General features: G+C 40.1%; 1 protein-coding gene across 5 annotated transcripts in view; it reads right to left on the bottom strand.

Moving 5' to 3' along the window:
* Nucleotides 1–17,610, bottom strand: part of ATP11B (ATPase phospholipid transporting 11B (putative)) — a 105,695-nt gene that overhangs the window by 85,001 nt on the left and 3,084 nt on the right. The gene's annotated exons all lie outside the window — the stretch shown is intronic.

Below are 17,610 nucleotides of genomic sequence, written 5' to 3'. Positions count from 1 at the left end.
AATTTTTTTGACATGATCAACTGAAAACAAGCCTAAATTTACGTGGCACCTGTTCATTCCTTATGGGACATACGTCACAAAAAACGTTAAGAATCAGAAGAAAGAGCAAATACAAGCTATGCAAAATGAGGATAAAAGTTACTGTCTCACAGTAAAACCAGAAAAAAAGAAAACAGGGAAATGGCAGTTTGGCAGAGAGAAGCAAAAATGGAAACCAAAATACAGGCGGAAATTAAAGATAGTCATAGCTGTACTTTTAAAAGCCAAACTAATGTTGGATAATTGAATCAGATAAGACAGTTTAAATAAACAGAAGAGAGTTACACTAACATAATGCTCTGATTCAAGTTTGAAAAAATAATCCGACCAGTGCAAAAATCAAGAAACTGACTGAACAACATTATTTTCCCTCTTTCCCAAGTAAATGATTTCCTGTCTCAAAGAACATAAAAGCCTTGCTTACATTCAGAGACTTTATTTTCTAAAATTTCCCACTGTTACCACCAATTCAGGTCCACCAATGATAACAGTGGGAGCACTGTGTTTTGTAGATTTGCTGAGCAGGGTTAAACAAATCTTAGAAGTGAAAATTAATCTCATAGTGCTGCCTCTTCTGCAAAGCCTCTTCGAAGAGCAGATACTCCACCTGGGAGCTTTATCCTACTTCTGGTGCTGCTGTAACCTACGCTGGCAGCTGCTCTGGAATTAGCGCCAGCAAAGCCACATCAATCTGTTGCTGCCCTCGTTTTGGTAGTAGGTCAGGAAGACGCACTATCAAAAAAGTGGGTAAAAGTGGGTGGAAGGGGACAGGACAGCAATGCCGGAGTGCTGTTTGGCGCTGCAAGCCTGGGAGGGAAGGAGAATTAGAGTGAGGGCAGCGTGCTCGGGGAGGAGGCAGAGCAGGTGTGAGCTGGGGTGGGGAGCTGCAGTGGGAGGGCGCCTCAGGGCAGGAGGGGGAGGGAAGCTGCCGGGGGGGGGGGTCAGGGCGGAGGGGGTGGCGCAAGGTGGAAGTTTCGCCTAGGGCGCAAAACTTCCTTGCACCGGCCCTGACAGTAAGTCAATCTAAGTACATCGACTTCAGCTACGTTATTCAAGTAGCTGAAGTTGTGTAACTTAGATTGATCTCCCCCTTTCCCCCAGTGTAGACCAAGCCTAAGAGTTCCTTTATGGCTCCCTTACAGATCCTCAGCACTGGACTGCAGAATGGGGCTTTAAAAATCTACTCCAACAGCGGGAGTCTGAGGTAGCCCTTACACTTCCTTTGAATTTGATGGAAAGCAAATATCAGTTTAGATCAGCAGTTCTCAAACTGTGGGTCGGGACCCCAAAGTGGGTTGCAATGCTGTTTTAATGGGGTCGCCAGGGCTGGCATTAGACTCGCTGTGGCCCAGGGTTGAAGCCAAAACCCGAGCCCCCCTGCCCAGGGCCAAAGCTGAAGCCTGAGGGTGTCAGCTCTCGGTGGTGGGGCACAGGTTATAGGCTCCCTGCCACAAGCTGAAGCCCTGAGGCTTTGGCTGTGCCCCCCTGCCTGAGGTGGTGGGACGCGTGCTTTGGGCGGCGGGGCTCAGGTGGGGTCAGGCTTCAGTCCCCCCTCCTGGGGTCATGTAGCAAATTTTTTTTTTTTTTTTTTTTTTTTTGTCAGAAGGGGATCGCAGTGCAATGAAGTTTAAGAACCCCTGGTTTAGATTATTCCCCTCAGCTAATGATCTCATGTGGTCATTAGTAACAAACAACAAGGTATCACAGAATGCACATGGCCTAAAGTTAGCTTTTTTGTCTGCATAAGTCATGGAATAAACTGGGTAAAGAAATGAAGGCAACAACTAATTAGTCCAAATCCTGCACAAATAACCACAACACAATACCAAATGAGAACGGGAGAAATAAGGGGACAATCTGACAAGACGAAACCCCAATAAAGCCACAAAAGCGTTGAATTTAAAAATCCAACAAGGTAGAACAAGCAACACAGCACAAAACCTAATCATATGCTCTAAGTTTTTTATTATCTCTTCTTTGTAGCATTTCACAGATTCCCAGTCTAGGTAAGATTTTTTTTCATCTTTCTGGAAAGCTTAATCCTCAGACAAGTAAGTTTAGGTATATTTTTCAAGGCCTCACTAGTAACATATATGGGGTTGAAAAGTTCAATTCTTCCACTTTATAAACTGTAGAGGGAATAAAACTGCCTTTTGCAATAAAGTAACTCAAAGAGGATTCCTGATTAAAAACTATGATCATAGGTAATAAAGGCATCAGACCTTAAAATTAAAGCAGCAATGTCCAGTACTCTGAAAACTGTTATATTAAAATTTCTTTCAGTGCTTGACAAAACCAATTAGAGATCTATCCCTTCATACCCAATTTGTAAGCATGAAAGGAAGCATTTGTGTTGCTAGAGCACTTGTAGTGTAGACATAGCCTACGTAGAAGGAACCCCCAGGAGACGACGCAGGTGATCACCCGAAAGAGGGGGAGAGACTTCCCCAGACGAACCCCACCGGAATGAGGCGGAGAGGCCGACGAAGGACCAACATGGCGGTTCATAAGGGGGAAGCGTGTGACAGGGTCCTGGCTAGGAAACCCTGAGCCAGCCCTCTGTCATGCCAGCTCCAATCAGGAAAGGTGAGAGACTAATTTGTTATGGAAAAGAAACAAGGCAATTTCAGAATTTCATGTGTAAGTGGATGGGGTGAAAAAAGAAGAGGGAAAAGTCTTATCTGGAAACTCTTCCTTTACTCAGAAGACATTCACAACAGCAACTGAGGAAAGAGAGCTCCTTCTGGAGCCCATCAACACAACCAAGTATTAACAAAAAGAGAATAAACTTGAGACCATTGTAAGAGGTCACTTCCCTAGGGAGGGGAGGGATTCTGACCCAAGATGCATGGGGATCTGAACTCTTGCCCTCTGAGAAACAGCCCACTGATCTGCCAATAGATTGCTGAGCCTATTGAGTAAAACTGAGTAAGAAAATCCATCTTCTGAAAACTATTTGATTTAGATGACTAGTTTTCCTATATCAGAAAAGGACTTGCTTATTTATACTCAGTCTGTACAAATCTGTACTCACGCAGCCAGCTAATAATTCTTCTAGGCATATTGGTGTACTAAAGTCAAACAAAATTTATCATATCAAAGATTACTGTAGAGGAAGGAAAAACCTTTTGTGCAGCAATTTTAAGCACAGCGTCAACTAGAAAAAGTTTCAGAGGGATAGTCGTGTTAGTCTGTATCAGCAAAAAAACAACAAGGAGGTATAAATATACAGCACATGAAAATATGGGAGTTGACTTACCAAGTGGGGGGTCAGTGCTAAGGAGGCCAATTCAATTAGGATGGTTCCTCTGATACTCACACCTTCTTGTCAACTGTTGGGAATGGGCCACATCCACCCTGACTGAATTAGCCTCATTAGCACTGACCCCCCTACTTAGTAAGGCAACTCCCATCTTTTCATGTGCTGTATATTTATACCTGCCTACTGAATTTTTCACTCCATGCATCTGATGAGGTGGGTTAGAGCCCACGAAAACTTATGCCCAAATAAATTTGTTAGTCTCTAAGGTGTCACAAGGACTCCTCATTGTTTTAGAAAAAGAGTGAAGAACCCCAGGTACTCTCAGGCTTATGTGTTTCCATGCAAATTTGTTCCTGTTCTTTTAAAGAACTACTGCTATATTCCTTCCTGTTCTAAAGATGCACAATGTTAAGAAGAAAGAAAACATAGCTATCATGTACTATTTCTGCAATTTCCTCTTCCGCCTCCTCTCAATCATTGTGGTTTAACCCATTTTGTAACCAATTCACATTGTATCTCGTAAGATCAGATGACATTTTGATGGGAAACACGGGTATTCCAAAAAGTGAGGCTGAAAATTCAGTAGCAGCACTCTAGTCTGAAAAAGAGAACAATAACTCAGCATGCTGTTTGGGAAACCGTACTGCTATCTATGATGATGTTTAGTAGACCCCTTTAAAAAAAAAAAAAAAGAGTAAGGCTGTTAAATTGGAATTCATCCAGGGCATTTTGGTTAAGCAGAACTTAACTGCCTGTCTAAATTACCCCTGTAAGCCTTCTTCTGGATCCACCTTTCTTTCTTCAGGGTCATTCAATGATGCTGCACTTTACTGTGGCAGCTTCGCCATGGAAACAATTTTGATGTCAAACATAATGGATTTCTGACATCACACACACACCAATCCGAGCAAGAAGGAGACCTCTTCTGTTTACACAGACCTCTTGGTAACCAGGACTGATTGTAAAGTAAGCACAAAAAGTCATAGTTTAAACAAAACTAAACTGTATTCCTAAAACTCTCTTAGAGCAGTAAGTCATTTAAACTCCTCTGCAGCAGTAGTAAAAAAGTTTTTACCCTAATCAATATGGCAGCATACAATTTAGCTATTTTCTCTTACAAATTTTGTTCCGACAGAAATCTGATACATTTCTCTACCTCTCCCCCACTCAAAAATTCAAGTTATCTAGGGGAACATTAAATAGATACAGTATAACACAAACACACAATATGTAATTTAAATTAATCAATTATCCATACTACATTTCTCATTGACTGCTTGAATTCAGGATGCACAACTAAAATACAGATTGGAGAATTCTTCTAAACTACGTTTTGTTAACATTAAAAAGTAAAATGAGAATTTATAGCAAATAAGATAATAAAGACTATTAGATGACAGTGTTTACAAAGGTCATTCATTTAATATAGAACAGGGGTCAGCAATGTTTGGCACGCGGCTCGCCAGGGTAAGCACCCTAGCGGGCCGGGTCAGTTTATTTACCTGCTGACGCGGCAGGTTCGGCCGATCGTGGCCCCCACTGGCCGCGGTTCGCTGTCCTGGGCCAATGGAGGCGGCGGGAAGCCGCGTCCAGCACATCACATCCCTCGCCCGCGCCGTTTCCCGCCGCCCCCATTGGCCCGGGACGGCGAACCGCGGCCAGTGGGGGCAGAGATCAATTTCATAATGCAAAAATTCATTTATCTTGTTGAGTCTATACCATGACTGTGGTTGTGCATCTAAGAGGGATGCACTTCCACTCATTTCATTTATGTATTTACTTGTAATGTTGACTACACCAACTAAAAAACAGTTCTGCCCTATTCACTTCAGAATGACATCCCAGACAAATCCTCTAAACGTGCAGCCCAACGTTACTCAACAAGCTTATTACTAGATGTCGCTATAGGTCATTCATACAGACACCTATGAATAGGATCAAATGGCTCACCAAAAACATTTTATAATTCCCATTTCCAACATTTTGTCTTAATTTAGTAGATAATTTAGACTAATATGTTTAGTTTGGAAATACAGTAAGTAAAGTATTTCTTCCTCTCCCCCAATCCCTCAAAATCTATTCAGATTTTCCCTCCTTCACAGAAAGAGAAAGCTGAAGATTTTACCCTGATTAAAATTCCTAGACACATTCACAAGAAATGAAGAGCTTTAAAATTTAGTCCAAAATTACAGTGGCAATTGCACTTACGATTGTTGCTCAACAAATTTCAAAGGAAAATAATTTAGTTAGTAGTTCAAACTGCCTAGTTCTTCCTTTTAATTTATTATGATAAAGGATGCACTGTCACCTAACATTACAGCTCAGAGCCTATTCTGTTCTTTTATCAACATGCCACTTTTGTCTCAGTTTTTAATTCAGCATTTCAACCATGATTTTATTATTTAAATATCAGTACAAAGTGCTACTTTCAGACATGTCCATGAACAATTTCCTCCCTAAGGCTTGCTAAACCTTAACTTTCCTTGGCATTTTGTGTCTACCCTTTTTTTCCAAGCGGATATTTAAATATCCTGAGAAATTAACAGTTCTAGGTAGAAAGCTTAAACTCAGTGTTAATTAACCACCAGAATAAAGTTATACGTGCACAAAGAGAGGGAGGAACATGCCTCAGACAATAATAAACTGAAGACTTAGTTGTGAAGAAAAGCCCCAAAATTAAATTCCAGCTCTATGCTATGAAAGTTACTCAGCAACTGTCTATTATTACACTGAAGTTCAGATATTGCATAGACAAAAGGCAATGCTAATTTTAGTCTTCAATATATGATGCACTAATATCAGAAGGAGCACTGTTCCCTGAGGGTTAGACTCTACCTAATAAGAATTATAATTTAAATATTTTAAGCTTCCTGGTAGTATAGGAACAAATGTCTTTTCCCATACATAAAAACAAACATTTCAGAAGAGAAATATGTAACATGCTCAAGGTATACCCTCTCTCAATGTCCCTAAACCACTTGTTTTCTTACTTCATTTACAGGAAAATTCCCTCTAGCTGATCCTAAAAAAAAAAAATCCTGTTCAAGTTTGGAGGCCAAATAAGTTTAGACTTTTCTTTAAAAAATGATAGTGTTGCTGCTATTCCTATTATTCATTCTCACTACCGTTTCAGTTTTTCCTAAAATCCTTTCAATGGAAGAGAGATGAGAAAAGAAGAATTTACATAAAAAAAAGTAACCTAGTTGCAAATGTGTCACCTGTACTTTGCTAGCAGAAATGACCTTGTATTTCCAGAACTGCTTTGTCAGATCAACTCTGTTACTGCTCTTATCTGCTGGCTCTCAAATCTTCATGCAAGCAACTAAATGATTGTGTGTGCCTTTTTAAGGCATTGATATCAATGCCAGGTTCCTAGAGAATTAGTTAAATGGGGTCAAAACTATACAGGACACAACAGCAGAGTCAGGAGTAACCAGACACAGATAATTCACTAATGACTGCTGCAAGTCAGGATTCTTTCAATTTAATTAAAATAAAGAAGGAATTATTTCATATTCTACATCTTCCTCCCACCTCCATTAGAAAATGAAACAAGAATTTAAGTTGCAGGCAAATTTGACTAAATGATAGGGTAAATACAAAGAACACCTGCCTATAATTTCAAAGAAAAAAATTAAATCATAATCCAGACTGCAGTAACATTGAATTATTAAACTAATACATATTTTGTATTATTTGGGTCATACCTGCACATTTTTGAAAGATATTCGTTTGCCTTGTGTTTCAAGATGCCTAAGGAATATATAACAGCCTAGTAAAACAAAGTTTCCTCTTAACATATTTGTTCTAAGTGTCAATTAGGATTCATTATGTCAATCCATATAAAAAGGAAAAGGTCATTGCTAGACCTGGACTGTAAATATACTTTTATCTTCATCCAAAAAATACTTTCTAGGCTTTCTAACTGCAGGATAAATACCCTACCTGCACACTAGAACAAAATGGACTGACCAAGTATGGTAGGTATTGGTTGGTATATGCTACAGTATACTATATGTATAGTTATTTTTATCTTCAAGTGACTTATAAATAGTAAACTCCAGTGTCCTAGTTTGTCACCATATACTCGCCTAGTTGGGTACATGGCGTTTTTCATACATCACACCTTTCATTCTGAGAACTAATATAATAGTCCAGGTACAGTAGTACCAAAAAAAAAGAGCATGTTATTTTAAAGGCAGATAATACTTTAGGACTGTCCATCTTAACAGTGACCCTTTATTTTTCTGCTTTCTATGTTGCCTCCCCCCCCCCCTTTTCTTTCTCTCTCTCTCTTTTTTTTAAGTGCAGTCTTCATTTTTACTTTCAAAGGGCATAATGGATTTTTTTGTTCTACCCTCACATGATTAGGTGTAGGGACTTCAAGAATTTAGCTTCTATTTAAAGCCTGTCATCCAGGCTAAACAGGCCAGTGCATTGTGTCTCCACCTTCTCCTTCAAGTCCCACCTTAAAAATCATTCTTCCATGAAGCCTATGATCCCTAGGACTCCTTTCAAAAAAGAATAGAATGTATCACCAAAGAGATCTTCAAGAACAAAAGAAAAAAAATTGATAAGCTTAACAAATTAACTTGGTTTTTATTATATTGCATCTTTCATCTACAAGTAATCTGTTTAGACTAAGCTCCTAGTGACAAACACACTGTCCTCTAACTTGACTATAAAGTGTCTAACATGTCTGATGCTGCCTATGTGTTTCTACATGACTGTACTCACCTAGGACACTAGAACCTTGATCCAGATTGAGGCACTACCCCATACTAGAAATACGTTATAACAACAACAGAAACCTATTAAAAACTGATTTGTGGTTCAAATATTTTGACAGTTATTAAGAGGGTGCTTTTTTTTTTTTTTTTTTTTTTTACAGACTATGTACTCTTAAATAATCTATTAAAACTGAGTTTTAAAATTAAAACTTTCTGGAAATTGCAGTTGCCAGTTGCAACAATAACAAGCTTCTCCAACTTGTGGAAGTTAGTTGCAAATCTGATTTAAAATAATATACTGGCACTACCTTAAATTATTCATGCTTTACAAAACTGGAAACTAGCTTTTCTCTTGTAAGCGAATTTACGTAGTGGAACAATCACTTACTGTAACTTATTTTTATTGGTATAATGTGCATCGGCCAGAACGTACAAGAAATTTTTCATTTTTATCAGCGTAACATGTTTGGTGAATACTTTAGCCAACAATATTATAATATAAACTTAGAGTGGACACCTACCCTGTTTCCCCGAAAATAAGACAGTGTCTTATATTAATTTTTGCTCCCAAAGATGCGCTAGGTCTTATTTTCAGGGGATGTCTTATTTTTCAGAAATGAAAAATGCCTTATTATCGGTGGATGCCTTATTATCGGGGAGGTCTTATTATCGGGGGGATGCCTTATATTACAACGAGAGGCAAAACTGTAAGTAGGCCTTATTTTCGGAGGATGTCTTATTTTCGGGGAAACAGGGTAGTTGATAGGATTGGGTTAATGCAGGAGTCTTGCGCATAGAGACATGCAATCTATATAATGGTCACAGTCTACTAGTCACTGGTTTAAGTATCCATCATTTAAATCACAAAAATCAAAACCAAAATAGTTTGGCACAATTAGAAATTGATGCTTAGAAGAGGCTCATGACTAGAGCAAAAGATGAGACAAGATACAAGTGGGAAAAAAAATACTAAAGCATATCATTAAAATGCCAAACCCTATCCAGAATTTCCAATTGCAGTTTTGAAGGTCTTCTTTAACAATAATCTCATCAAAAATCACACTGCTCTGCAAGTCAATTTAAAATTTAGAGGTTTATGAAATGGGATACAAGTCATATATGAGGCAGGCAACTGACGTTTCTCTGTGGAGCAGACAGCTTGTTGAACATAGGACCATTGCTGCATGCTTCTGGAATACACTGTACTGAAAAAAAACCCTCGTCAGCAGTAAAACAGACAATAAAAGAGAAATTAGAAGGAGAAAATATTCAGCAAGTTCAACTTTAGTAACATGATTAAAAGAAAACATATTAATTGGGTGATAGAATGTGCCCATTCAAAGACAAAGGGACAGATTCTCTCCTGTGTGGAGATTTACAAGGGAGATTGTTCGCATTGGTTATAGCTCCCTGATTCTCATGCTGCCCGTGTCCCAACACAAGTTAGAGGAGCCCAAAAGCTGTTCTAACATACAACACTATAATCTGTAAGGGACCATACAGCAGCTATGAATTGGTGGAGCTGAGCCAGGGAAATCTCAGCTAAGCAGGGGTGGCAAGATTCCTCCACTTTTGCATTGCTCAGGCAGTGCAAAGAAGCCAGATTCAGGGCAGAGAATCTGGACCACAATCTTGATTGGTGGATAAAATGACAAGGAAAACCTAGAATCAGAGCAATCAGACATTTTGTTGATGACTTCAGAAATTAAGGATCTTTAGTAACGTTTTAGTACAAAATAGAGCACTTACACTACAATACAGAAAAACAGGAATAACGTATAAATAATAAAAGTAGTGAAATTACTTAGTGACCAAATGAAACTACTACGCAAGGCCTTTAGTGCCAAAATAGGCAATATAGCCAAATGCTATTCAACTTGCTAAGGTTGTAGAAAAAAATGCAAATTACCTCATAACTCCTTTCACCCCACTCAGAAAGTCTAAACAGAGTCCAACACCTTGAAGAAAAAAAATAAATCTATATTTACAGGGACCTATCTCCTACCAGCAAGTCAGGCTTTGCTCATTGTATGTATGGTACTAGATGAAAGCCCGTTTAATGATATATTAAGAAAACCTTTGCTAAGCAGCAGCTAAAATTTAGAACCAAGTAATGATCACTAAATTGAGAGGCTAGATGAAGAAGTCTACTAAAATTAAATTAGATCATTAAACAGTACAATAAGAACATAAGAATGCCTGTATTGGGTCAGATCAAAGGTCCATCCAGCCCAGTATCCTGTCTATTGACAGTGGCCAATGCCAGGTGTCCCAGAGGGAGTGAGCCTAACAGATAATGATCAAGTGATCTCTTTCTGGCCATACATCACCACCCTCTGACAAACAGAGGCTAGGGACACCATTCCTTACCCATCCTGGCTAATAGCCATTAATGGATTTAACCTCCATGAATTTATCCAGTTCTCTTTTAAACCCTGTTATAGCCTTCACAACCTCCTCAGGCAAGGAGTTCCACAAGTTGACTGTGCGCTGTGTGAAGAAGAACTTCCTTGTATTTGTTTTAAACCTGCTGCCCATTAATTTCATTTGGTGGCCCCTAGTTCTTATATTATGGGAACAAGTAAATAACTTTTCTTTATCCACTTTCTCCACATCACTCATGATTTTATATACCTCTAGCATATCCCCCCTTAGTCTCCTCTTTTCCAAGCTGAAAAGTCCTAGCCTCTTTAATCTCTCCTCATATGGGACCCATTCCAAACCGCTAATCATTTTAGTTGCCCTTCTCTGAACCTTTTCTAATGCCAGTATATCTTTTTTGAGAGGAGACCACATCTGTATGCAGTATTCAAGATGTGGGCGTATCGTGGATTTATATAATGGCAATAAGATATTCTCCACCTTATTCTCTATCCCCTTTTTAATGATTCCTAACATCCTGTTTGCTTTTTTGACTGCCGCTGCACACTGCGTGGATGTCTTCAGAGAACTATCCATGATGACTCCAAGATCTTTTTCCTGATTTGTTGTAGCTAAATTAGCCCCCCATCATATTGTATGTATAGTTGGGGTTATTTCTTCCAATGTGCGTCACTTTACATTTATCCACATTAAATTTCATTTGCCATTTTGTTGTCCAATCACTTAGTTTTGTGAGATCTTTTTGAAGTTCTTCACAGTCTGCTTTGGTCTTAATTATGGTGTACAGGTGGTGAAAAAAATATCCTCCCCATGTAGAGATACAAGAAATAAAGTATAGTCGTATATTACAACACCCTTTTCAAGGAATGATTTCACAAAGGTTTAGGGGTTTTCCCTTTCTTGTGTCAGTCTGCTAGGGAAAAAATATAAAACTCAGTTTGGACTGGCCTGCTAGGAATGTCATAATTACCAATATGAAAAAAGAGTCTTCAATCACCCTGCAACTCCCATTCTCAAAAACACAGAATGTGTTACAATATTTAAGTCTGGCAGTACTAAAGGAAAATTATGAATTTAAAATTATATAAACCCCCCCCCACAAAACACTCCGTTTTCTAATTAAGTCTGCTAGGGCAGGTACGGTCTTGATTCGTGTCTTGCACAGTGTCAAATGCATTGTTAGTGCATGATAATATTCAGGTTCGCTGGACACAGGAAGAAGATACTCTGCCATCTGCAGCATGCTGGTACTCTTGGATTATTGCTTGTGAAAATCGGGAATCCAGGTAGCTCTCAGCGTCTTCCCTGGAACTGCTTCTACATAGATTTTTTTTTTTAAATTCGTTTGAATAGTGCAAGAATATAATAGCTTGAGAAGCTCAAGAACTCCACAGAACAGCAGTTAGAAAAGAGCTCCAGAGAGCTTTTCTCACTCGATAGGGCTTTTCAAAAGGACTTCTTGCAGGGCAGTTTAATGAAATTATCGCAAACTTGCCATTCTTTTCAGCTGCTGACATTGCAATGACTTATCAAAACAAACATGAACAAACACTGCCCAAATAGCATTAAGCCAAATCAGGTCACACACAGTTATAAATAGGGCTTCTGATTATTGGTTTTCACTAATTTAAACACTGATAAAACACCCCTGATATAAAAAAAAATTAAATTGGTGTTTATCCAACAAACACCAGAAAAACAGCAGAAATGGTGACTTGTATCTAAGGCAGTGGTGTTCAATCTTTGTTCCACAGACTATATCTAAGATTTCCAAAGGGGTCTGCACCTCCATTTGAAAATTTTTAGGGGTCGGTAAATGAAAAAAGGTTGAAAACAACTGATCTAAGGACTTGTATCTACATAGAACAGCAATGTGGCCTTTGGGGGTATTTCTACCACACACTAATGTGTTGTGCATTAATTTGTCCAGGTAGAAACTGCTGGTAACCACTGAAGGCTCCCCAGTAGGTTTGGCAGGCGTCCAGTTTTCGACCAGAACGTGCGGTCGAAAAGGGACCCTGGTGACTCCGGTCAGCGCTAAAAGTCCAGTCGGTGGTGCAGCTGGGCTAAGACAGGCTCCCTGCCTGCCCTGCATCCCAGAAGCGGCTGGCATGTCCAGCTCCTAGGTGCAGGGGTGCCCACGGGGGCTCCACACACTGCCCCTGCCCCAAGCGCTGGTCCACAGGTCCCACTGGCTGGGAAGTGCAGGGGTGACGCCTGCGGGCAGCGCGTAGAGCCCCCGTCCCCTCCGCCTAGGAGTCGGAGGGGGGGCTATGTTGCCGCTGCCAGCAGCTGCGCAGAGCCAGGGCAGGCAGGGAGCCTGCCTTATCCCCGCTGTGCCGCAGACTGGGAGCCACTTGAGGTAAGCACTGCCTGCGGCCAGCGCCCACACTCCAAACCGCCGCTCACACCCCAACCCCTTGCCCTAGCCCTGAGCCCCCATCCTTATAATAATAATAATTAATGGAGATATCCCATCTCCTAGAACTGGAAGGGACCTTGAAAGGTCATCGAGTCCAGCCCCCTGCCTTCACTAGCAGGACCAAGTAATGATTTTGCCCCAGATTCCTAAGTGGCCCCCTCAAGGATTGAACTCACAACCCTGGGTTTAGTAGGCCAATGCTCAAACCACTGAGCTATCCTTCACCTAAACTCCTTCCCTGAGCCCACAATCCTTCTTGCACCCCTGCCCCACCCCAGAACCCACACTCGCTTCCTCACCCCAATCCCAACCCTGAACCTCCTCTCGCACTCCAAACCCCTCAGCCCCAGCCTGGAGCGCCCTCCTGCACCCCAAACTCCTTGTTCCCAACCCCACTCCAGAGCTTGCACCCCCCAGCTAGAGCTCTCACCCCCTCCCGCACCCCAACCCCTTCCTACACCCTCAACCCCTCATTTCTGGCCCCGCCCCAGAGACCGCACCCCCAGACAGAGCCCTCACCCCCTCCCACACCCCAACCCCCTGCTGCAGACTGGTGAAAGAGTGAGGGTGGGGGACAGCGAGCAAGCAGATGGAGGGGGGGATGGAGTGGGGTGCATGGCCTCAGGGGAAGGGCAAGGGTGTTCAGTTTTGTGCAATTAGAAAGTTGGCAATCCTACCTTGTGTGCTTCACTGTAGTGCTGTTTGAAAGAGTACTACATTAAAGCGCATGAGAGAACATTAGAAAAAGAGATTACTCATTACAGTATATACAAAGAGAAAGCCCCCAAGTCCCCTAATTTTTGGGCTTCTACATAAAACTCAAAATTTTGAAAAATAAACCTGAAAAACTAAATTAATAAACCCTGAAAAACAGAAACCCTTGCTATAAATAACTTAAAATTTCTACTTTATATTCAAAACCACAGCTTCATGACAGCTTGTTCATCCAGACTGGATCAGGAGAGCTACAGTAGTTCTTCGCTGTATAGAGACAAGCATCATAAAATGATTATTGAATAAGACATCCCATGCCTTATAAATGCCGGATATGCACCAGTTAATCTCAGGCATACCACAAAGAAGAAACATCATGGAAAGTAATATCCCCGATTGCTTTTTTGGAAGGTTTTTGTTTGTTTTTTAAAACAGGGTTTTCTTTTCAAAACTAGACAGTTAACTCCAAATCGGCAACATGATGGCTATATCCTTGGCTATGTCCTAGGGCAGGGGTGGGCAAAATTTTTGGGCTGAGGGCCACATCTGGGTATGAAGTATCAGAGGGGTAGCCGTGTTAGTCTGTAACCACAAAAACAATGAGGAGTCCAGTGGCACCTTAAAGATTAAGGGATTTATTTGGGCATAAGCTTTCGCCGGTAAAAAACCCACTTCTTCAGAAGCATGGAGTGAAAATTACAGAAACAGGCATAAATATATATTAGCACATGAAGAGAAGGGAGTTACCTTACAAGTGGAGAACCAATGTTGAAGGCCAATTTAGTTAGTGTAGATGTGGCCCACTCCCAATAATAGATGAGGAGGTGTCAATACCAATACCACATCCACCCTAACTAAATTAGCAGGAGCTCGAGGGTCAGATTAAATCAACTGGAGGGCCAGATGTGGCCCACGGGCCATAGTTTGCCCACTCCTGTCCTAGGGCATCCTCTATCAACAATGTTTTTAGTTCAAAATCATGATTAAGAGCATCTTAGGGCACGTCTACACTGTAGCACTTCAGAGAAGATGCTACTATGCAGATGGAAAAGCTTCTCCCCATCAATATAATTAATCTACCTCCATGAGAGGCAGTAACCACGTTGATAGGAGAACGTAGTTCTCCCTCCCATCGACTTAGCGCTATCTACAGTGAGGGTTAGGTCGGTATAACTGCATCACTCAGGAGTGTGGATTTTTCAAGTCCCTGAGCGACACAGTTATACTGATGTACGTTTACAATGTAGACCTGGCCTTAGAACATAATATAAATTTATTAGGAATCTGACTCCACATATGCACCTATATGCTTGGTTAGATCTTCTATTCACTTTTGGGTAAAAGAGAAACAAGCATCCTAGATGACAAACTTATGTTTTTATATTTATGCTTCACTTAGATCCAATAGGGTGGTCAATCACATATGAACCAAAGAACTGGCAACTCTAGAGCGTGGAAATAGTGGCAGGTTCACATACTCTTAAAAAAATATTTTAGCTAGTTACACCAAAATTAGAGTAATTTCTGACAGGCTACCTGTCTGATTTCTCACATCTAAATACTCCAAGATATACAAGATTTGAACTACAATGCTTTGTTTAATATATTATAAAATTATCACTAACTAAACTGCTCTTTCAAATTTGACACATTTCACTCCAGAATACTAGCATTTCAAATGCAGTATGTAGAACTTTAAAAATGTATTGTTTTAAAGTGCCATCATTACTGTTAAAAAGCAAAGTGACACTTTTCATTCTATAACAATGAGGAGTCCTTCTGGCACTGTAGAGACTAACAAATTTATTTGGGCATAAGCTTTCGTGGGTTATAACCCATTTCATCAGATGCATGGAATGGAAAATACAATAGGCAGGTATAAATACACAGCACATGAAAAGATAGGCATTGCCTTTCTGAGTGGAGGGTCTGTGCTAATGAGGCCAATTCAATTAGGGTGGATGTGGCCCATTTCCAACAGCCGATAAGAAGAGGTGAATATCAACATAGGGAAAATTATTTTTTGTAGTGACCCAGCCACTCCCAGTCTTTATTCACGCCTACTTTGATGGTGTCACTTTTAAGTCCATTATTGAGTGTGCTGTGAGATTGAAGTGCTCTCTTACTCATTTTTGAATGTTAGAATTCTTGATGTCTGATTTGTGTGCATTTATTCTTTTGCGTAGAGATGGTCCGATTTGTCCAATGTACATGGCAGAAGGGCACTGCTGGCACATGATGGCATCTCTCACATTGGTAGATGTGCAGGTGTTAATAGAACACTGCATTAACATAGAATTAACTGCTCTTTACCAACTTGGCTGCATTTTTCTCCAGAGTTGGTTGCACCTATGAAATTAACCAATCCTCAACAAATCCACTCAGCTATTCTCTTTGTGTAATTTAAAGATTAAATATGGTGAGGGCACCAGCATCTTTGCTGCTTGACTGCTGCTTCCAAGATACAAAAGCACATTCCACCCTCCATACCCCATTCCTATAACTATTGACTGCGCTGGTCCCACATCCACCTTCTCTCCCACCACACCCAATATATACATTAACTGGCAGCTAGCAAGATAACCTGGTTAGAAACCTACTGCATGACTTGTTGCATGTTGGCATTATGTAAATAAAAACAACTGAAGATGTTGCATTTTTAAGTTTTACTAATTAGGCTAACAACACAGACAGTTATTAATGTAATATGCAGAAATTTAGCACAGTACCCAACAAAACAGAACTTAGTGATTGGTATTACAGATTCACACGCATACACTGAACACTGACCTCTAGTCTTATGAACACAGAGCAAGAGAATGTTGATCAATAATGTTATCTCTAAGAACACAGCTATATTATATGACTAGTTAATTAGAAAACAAATATGTAAAACAATGTATAAATATTAAGGAAGATATATGTATAGTTTTGCAATTCTGTAAAGTGCTTATAGGCTTGTGAGAAATACTATATAGCAATATAGTAACATTAGCTTGAAGGGAAACTATATTTTAAAACAATAGTTTTAGATTACATCTAGACAAAAGTATTTTCAAATTGGATTGTTCTCTCCTTTTCTGCAAAACAGTTCTGCATATTAATCTGTTTACACCCACTCATGCTTGTTGCTCATGTAAGTTACCATTCTAATGCACATGTTCATACACCATAATGAAAGATTATATATACACACATCTATCTCCTTGGAGGGACAGAGTAGAACAATTACTCTCTTCATGGTGGTGAATGCTAATAAGTTCATTATACATTGTACTGTGTTCATTTTTTAAAGTTGTTGCTTCTCCTACTTCTTTTATATGCTTCATTTTTGTTTAAACATACACTACATTTTCAGTCTCTTCAAATCCAGTCCTCCTGAGAAGCTACTGCTAATTTCTATTTATGGCCTTCCCAGTCATGAGGGCTCCAGAGCCCTCCCAACACAAGAGAGATCTAGGCCAATCACTTAGCTGTACAAAACCAGAGGTTTGCATAGACCATCACAGACAAAAACGAGGCAAGGTCACCACTCTGAGGAATTTACTATCTAATTCTTCAACTGAGAATCAGGTTCTATCAGTAACTCATTTCCCCTACCATCCCTCCTACATCTCAGAGTACACCAGTCTTCTTGCTGTTTTCCTTGTGCACACAGGTGTTCAGATACTATGGTGATCCTATTTCTGTATATTTTACCAGTAACAACAATATGCAGTACTGGATTTTCAGTAAAACAATTTGTTTCACATACCTTTTTTAAATTGTTAATTTTCAGAGTAGCAGCCGTGTTAGTCTGTATCCGCAAAAAGAACAGGAGTACTTGTGGCACCTTAGAGACTAACAAATTTATTAGAGCATAAGCTTTCGTGGACTACAGCCCACTTCTTCGGATGCATATAGAATGGAACATATGCATCCGAAGAAGTGGGCTGTAGTCCACGAAAGCTTATGCTCTAATAAATTTGTTAGTCTCTAAGGTGCCACAAGTACTCCTGTTCTTATTGTTAGTTTTGTATTCACATAAAATCTAGATAGATGCAGCCTCAGCAGCATATCTG

The sequence above is a fragment of the Malaclemys terrapin genome, chromosome 9 (genome assembly GCF_027887155.1).
Source record: "Malaclemys terrapin pileata isolate rMalTer1 chromosome 9, rMalTer1.hap1, whole genome shotgun sequence".
Classification (NCBI taxonomy): Eukaryota; Metazoa; Chordata; order Testudines; family Emydidae; genus Malaclemys; species Malaclemys terrapin.
This window is presented reverse-complemented; position numbering and strand designations above follow the sequence as displayed.